The sequence below is a fragment of the Macrobrachium rosenbergii genome, chromosome 53, assembly GCF_040412425.1.
Source record: "Macrobrachium rosenbergii isolate ZJJX-2024 chromosome 53, ASM4041242v1, whole genome shotgun sequence".
Taxonomy (NCBI): Eukaryota; Metazoa; Arthropoda; class Malacostraca; order Decapoda; family Palaemonidae; genus Macrobrachium; species Macrobrachium rosenbergii.
In genome coordinates, this window is record NC_089793.1 from 24,342,824 (window position 1) to 24,350,323 (window position 7,500).

The 7,500-nt window shown below is 31.2% G+C and overlaps 1 protein-coding gene across 8 annotated transcripts in view; it reads right to left on the reverse strand.

The window, feature by feature from the left end:
• ktub (Tub domain-containing protein ktub) overlaps window positions 1–7,500 on the reverse strand; it is a 506,836-nt gene that overhangs the window by 87,039 nt on the left and 412,297 nt on the right. The gene's annotated exons all lie outside the window — the stretch shown is intronic.

Consider the following 7,500-nt stretch of genomic DNA (forward strand, 5'->3'; position numbering starts at 1 on the left):
ATTCTACCAAACCCTTCAAGTTTCAAAAATTAACCTCAACAAACCCAATCACAAATTAGATGGAATTAACCTTTAAAAAAAAGAAGGAAAAACGAATAAACCACAATTATTGAACCCCAACGAGACCCATTTCCCCTCATAGAAGGAAAGAGACAAGATAAAATTCCAAAATTACGACACACCGGTGGGACATCTCTCTCCTCCCTCGCCGACTCTACTTTCAGATTAACTTCCAATTCACACAATTGTCCTGAATTGTCCTCTCGCTCTTGGAAGGAAAAAATGGGGAATAACTCTTTCGATAACCTGCTTTACATTTTTCTTACATCTCCCCAGGGGAGAACAGAGTACGTGGCCCAGTTTTTACTTACATTTTTCGCTACTGATTTATTAGTTTGTTTATTTATTTTTTCTTTTGTAATTACTTACATTTTTATCTAATTGTCTATTAATTGTTTTATTTATTGTTTTCTTTTTTCATAAGTGATCTCTTCTTTCTGCATTTCCCATTACCTCGTGTTACTTCTTTATGATGAACACAAATTCTTTGGAAGCTTGAATTTCGAGTCAATGGACCTGGTGACTTGTTCCATTATGAATAATGTTCATCTTCTGAATAATAATAATAATAATAATAATAATAATAATAATAATAATAATAATAATAATAATAATAATAATAATAATAATAATAATAACAAATTTTTTCAAATGAACATCATATTTTTTTTGAAGCTTCAATTTCAAGTCAATGGCCCCTTTGGTGAACTTGTTCCATATGAACAGAGTTCATCTTCAAGATAATAATAATAATAATAATAATAATAATAATAATAATAATAATAATAATAATAATAATAATAATAATAATAAAGCAAGCAAGATAATGCCCTGTGGTTATGAGTTCCGCCCCTTTGGTGAAATCTGACTCCACATTGTTTTCGAGATTCCTATAAAACAATATCTTAGAAGTGGCGAGTGACAAGTGAAACTCTCGCGAGATTTTAAGACGTAAAAGACCTCGTCGAATTAAACATGGAGGGATTAAGGAGTTCGAAAAATATTCGTTTACAGATTACTACTATTAAAATAGTTTTACCAGACCACTGACCTAATTATCAGCTCTTGCAGGGCAGGCCCGAAGGATTGGTTTTTACTTATATTGTTGTTTTTTGATATTTTGTCAATTAAATTACAATTTTCAAGAAGTTTATAACTGGAATAATTGCAAATGTTGAAGTTTCACTGATCGATTTATTTCCAAAACTTGATAGCCGCTGCTGATTATACTATGGACATTCACACAACAAATATTTAATTGTTATCATTACTTTACACTCACATCATTCAGGAGCAGGGATATGTGGATTATTCATAAGATGTCCGTGTGTTTTACATACTAACGAAATGATGGCCATAACGAGGAAAATAAGATCAATGTTATATATGACTACGTAACTATTTTATATTCATTGTGTCATGAACGGAAAGAGTAAATCTATCAATAAAGAAAAATAACTAACAAATAAAAACAGTGATTTATAACTTCTAATATTCAACTGAGTACCCTGATTTCCAGCCAGCCGTAACAGACATTCCTATAAAAATGAATATTTCTATGATATATACACATACATACATACATACGTATGTATATATATATATATATATATTATATATATATATATATATATATATATAATTTCTCAATAAGGAATAGAGTATTTACTGCAATTAGTGATCAGATTTTAAGATTTGAAATAACTCAATAGCATAGATGTAAGAACGAAATATATACACACACAACAAATATATATATGTGTGTGGTGTTTATGTGGTGTATATATATATATATATATATATATATATATATATATATATATGTATATATATATATATATATATATATATATGTGTGTATATATTTATATGTTGAATCTTATATATGAACCAGGACGGACTTTAATATAATTGTATCTTCCTTAGCCAGGAATATATATTTGGGCTTATATATATAGATATATATATATATATATATATATATACGTAATATATGTTAATTATGTTAACAGGGTATGAAGACTTACAACCAGAGGACTGAGAGGACTTTAACATAATGTTTAAGCATCTTCCTTGGCTGGGAATCGAAAAAACCTATGCCTTTTGAGGAGGTTTTTGAGTTCTACGATGAGAAGAGATAAAGAAAATAAGAAATGGCGTAGATTCGAATTCTCTGCAGAGAAGGGTACAGGAAGAAGAAAAATGCTCTTGATAAAAATGTTAAAAGAAGAGCAGTCAGAGCACTGGTGTAAAGTAATTTTCTATGTTAACATGGATATGTATGAAAGTCGAATATTTTTTCGTTTTTATAAAGATTACAAATATTTCAGCATATATACGAGAAAGGTAACTAGAGAAATGCAAAACATCAAAATATATATAACTCTGCAATTAATGTTTAAGCATATGTCCTCGTTTAGGCAAAAAGATCCAAACCACAATAAGTGGAAAAATCAGGTTCTAATGCAAGAAATATTCCGACAAGGCTGAGGAGGTCCTATGGTTTGTCGTTTTTAGCCACGTTCTTGACGTATGGATGTTTTTGAAGAGATAAAAAAAATCCCAAACACTGTTGCCACAACCCAGGAGGTCTACTGTACACTGGCAGCTGGAACCCTCTTTGCAAATTGCTTTGAATGAAAAAGATATTGATGGGAATTATCTCCAGGAACAAAAAAAAGTAATCTGAGCTGGAATGAGATAAAAAAAAATGTCCAACTCAAAAGAAAGAGTTTCATTATCATGTATCGATAAAACTAATGATCTCTATCCACTAGAGGTACTAAAGCACATTTTTTGCGTGAAGTGGGTTGTCTTTGAGGTCCTCCTGACCATCCTTAAATCGCTTTTCCAATCAACTGCTTAGATGAGGTCTGGTTAAATCTATTTTTCCTGGTTTCAATCAAGCTTGGTATGTGTTAGCCATTCTGTTTCATTATACTTTCGCTCCATTGAGGCTGCTATTTTCAGAGTAATTGTTTAATATTTTTTTTTCATTTTTTATTTTCATAGAACTTTGAACTCCTCGTATAATATTTAAATAGATATATATATATATATATATATATATATATATATATATATGTATATATATACATATATATATATATACATATACATAAATATATATATATATATATATATATATATATATATATACATATATACATATACATATATAAATATATACATATAGATAGATTTATGTACACACACACATAGCCTATATATACATGCGTATGTATCTGCGCGTGTACTGAAATGAAAAGCACAAATACAAAATATTTCATATATGTTGTAATTTCAAATCTAGTCTTCTGTTAACTTTAACTAAAACGAGTAAGATATCAGCCACTTTAAAAAATACTAATGAAGAGAAAAGTGAATGGTTTTTTTACCGAGCTCCAAATAAGACAGAATTTGAAGAGAAAACAAATAAAGTGTTATTAATGAGCAAAAAATAAGTTGGCCATAGTGACTCGTATTAAAAAAAAAAAAAAATGAAAAGCTAAGGAAAAGAAACTGAGAAGGAATGTGAAGACTGGCTCCAAATGAGGGAATTGGAAGAGAGGGAAAAAAAAGAAAGAGCTAGAAAGTATCGATCAAAAATAAGTTGGCAAAAGTGACCCGTATTTAACAAGAAAGGGGAAAAAATGAGAAGCCGAGGAAACGAAAGTGAGAAAAGGAATGAGAAGACTGAACTGTCAGCCGAGAATATTGAGAATGTTTCCAAGGCGTGGAAAACGCCATGTCAGCATTTTCTCCGCCAATGCAAGAATTCACGACCACAAAACCTAATGTAATTTTCGAAGTTGTAGAAAAATGCAGCAACGTTTGTAATAATGAAACCTTCCACACATCATAAGCTCAGGCGATTTACGAGCAAAAGGCGTTTCATAAATGACTACCATTTCATACTGTTTTGTTGTAAAGCTTTACCTCCGGGAAAAATAACATTCATTCATGAATACGCGTGAGAACAACTGACGAAAGCATGATTATTATTATTATTGTTGTTGTTCAGAAGATGAACCCTATTCATATGGGACACGCCCACAGGGGCCATTGACTTTAAATTCAAGCTTCCAAAGAATATGGTGTTCATTAGAAACAATATGACTATTCCGTTGATTTTTGTCTTAGTAAACTGGTAATCTTGCAAAAATTATTTTATTAATATTTAAATGACACATAGGATACTAGCGACAAAGTCTTCTGCATGAAGAACCCGACTACATAACTGACAGAAAGGAACTTTAATAATAATAATAATAATAATAATAATAATAATAATAATAATAATAATAATAATAATAATAATAACCACAGTAGCATAAGTCTTGAAATGAAAAAAAATCCACAGTTATGTATGGGTACAAATATATTTAAAAATAAATCTAAACAGAGAGGTTTCGGGAATCTGTTCGATTCCCCTTTTCAGTTTCTTTGTACCCATACATAAATGTCGATTTGTTTATCCAATAATAATAATAATAATAATAATAATAATAATAATAATAATAATAATAATAATAATAATAATAATAAGTGGAAACTGCAAGTTTAAAACTTAATAACTGTTCCCACCTCCTTATTAAGTCCTAACCAAGAACTTCGCATATTTCCAACTGAAAATGCCTACTGGCATCCGGTGCAAGCAGCTTATTCGCAAAAACTCGTTTGAGATTAAGACAGTCACGTCGATGTACAAGGAAGACATAATTGCTATGATACTGAAATTGGATATTCTCTCTCTCTCTCTCTCTCTCTCTCAAGTACAAGAAAGAAATAATTGCAACGATACTGAAATTGGATGCCTCTCTCTCTCTCTCTCTATTATGTGCAAGAAAGAAATAATTGCCATGATATCGAAATTGGACGTTTTCTTTCTCTCTCTCTTGTACAAGAAAGGCATAATTGCATTGCTATTGAAATTGGGATCTCTCTCTCTCTCTCTCTGTGATATCCGAAAATGCGGAAAACACATGAACGTAACCTGGAGATGTTATCTTCATCAGGAGATTTTATACTGAACCTTATCAGAATTATAACATGAAGATGACTTAGGGTGGGGACCAGGAAACTGAAATGTATTTATTTATTTATTTATAAATTTATTTATATTATCTATTTGTTTATTAAACTATTTATGAGATTCTGGCTGTCAAGGCAAGCACTGGGGCACTCTCAGCCCTTCAGCGCTCAAGACAGTGGAAAGGAGGAAGTTGGAGTGGTTGGACAGCATGACTAAAGAAAGGAAATAGGAATGAAGGTAAAGTAAAAAGCTGAAAAGTGGTTGCAGCTAGGGGCGGAAGGACGCTGCAAACACCCTTTATTAATTAATACACTGTACCACTATTATTATTATTATTATTATTATTATTATTATTATTATTATTATTATTATTATTATTATTATTAAGTTTTCCTTTAATGTTTCCAAAATTTGCAAAGACAAGCAACTTTTGAAGAAATTAGGATTGAAACACTTAACCATAAGCAAAACTGACAAGGGAAAAGGAACAGATATTATTATTATTATTATTATTATTATTATTATTATTATTATTATTATTATTATTATTATTATTATTATTATTATAGCGTTTTCCCTTTCCTAATATTTATTAAGAAATTAGGAAAGGTAAACTGAACCATTTGCAAAACTGGCAAGGGGAAAAGGAACAGTTATTATTATTATTATTATTATTATTATTATTATTATTATTACATCTCACAAAGCTCAAGGAAATAACTGTACAAAAATGAAGTAACGAAAGCTGTGGTTTTCGCCTGAATGCCGAAGAAAGCGCGAAGAATTCATATCAAACTTTGGATGCTGTCTAAACTTTCCCACGAGAGGAATATATTGAAAAATTCTCGACTGGCCGCAAAAGAAAAAAAATCATACAAAGTCCTTCTGAGATGTGGAAAAAAACATTAGCCTTTTCTATGAAAAAACTGCATAGAGAAGGAGTATTGTCATTGTCAAAATCTATAACTAAATATGTTTTTTTTTCTCAGCTGGGCGCAAAAAAAAAACTTCGATGGAAATTCTTTCCAAGACGTGAAAAATATATTCGCCTTTTCGATTACAAAATTATACACAAGAACTGACATTGTTAAATTCTAAAGCTAAACATTCTTTTTTTTCTTTCCTGTTTTGTTAAATTATTTCAGATTAAGCTACAAGATTTACTTACCGAATAGATACGACCACAAATTTTAGCACATAAATGAAAAATGTGCCATTGTAAATGGAAATAATTTTCGAGTTCAAATACAACGTTTTATCACGTTAAATTACAAAAGCTTTCACATCCATTACCGAGGATTTCCGTCTACTATCGCACTGGGATACAAGATAAATCATTTTCAATATATTGACGAAATAGGATGGATTTTTACGCAATCCAACATTTTTGCGAAAATGATATTTATCATTTTCAATGTATTAACAAAGTAGGATGGATTTTTACGCAATATAATATTTTTTTTGCGAAACTTATATTTTCCTCTCATATCACATTTTATTAACGCTGCTGTCACGTCACAGTACAATCGGTTTGAGATCTCTTCGACCTTGCTGTGACGCCAGTTTTAGTCACCGTAAATCAATCAATTATCTCTTCAACGAAGTAGAAAGTCTTTCCAACATTTGCATCAACTGCAATTGTTTCACAAGAGCCACTGAGACAAATGGAACAGTTAAATGCAAAAGTTAGTCAATCACCCACGTAAGTGAAATAACTGGGGATCAGGTCATTAATGCACCCTACGTGGTGCACTGTAATGTAACATTTAAGGTTCTCTGCAGCTTCCTGGCCCTAGCCAACTCCCTTCATTCCTTTTACTGTACCTCCGTTCATATTTTCTTTCTTCCACCCTATTTTCCATCGTCTCCTAACAACTGTTTCATCGTGCAACTGCGAGATTTTACCCCTGTTACGCCTTTAAAAGCTTTGTACTCTTAATTTCCCTTTCTGCGCTGAATGACCTCAAAGGCCCCAGCGCTTCGCCTTTGGCCTAAATTCTATATGCCAATTCCAGAGGATGTCGACAGGCTACTGAATCTGACCATGAATATATCAAACGGTATTTTTCGCTCCAAATTAGAATGATTCATAACCCAAGCAATAATGGGTTGTGTCCATAAGCAATTTAATTGAATCTTTCGTCATCAATTAATTTCACAACAAATCACTGTATTTCACAGATTACGTAAACAGCTAATTCAAAATGTTTCATTTTGCTTCAAATGGACTGCAAGTATAGAAAATGGGCGTCACTTATCAAAAGCTGAAAACTTCGACTGTCGTTTTAATTTCCTATGGGAATTCAACAACGACGGTCACGGAGTTCTAAAGTAATTTCTTGACTACTTAGAGAATTAAGACTAAAATCTAATGAATTTGCTCTTCCTCAGCTCTCCCAATACTC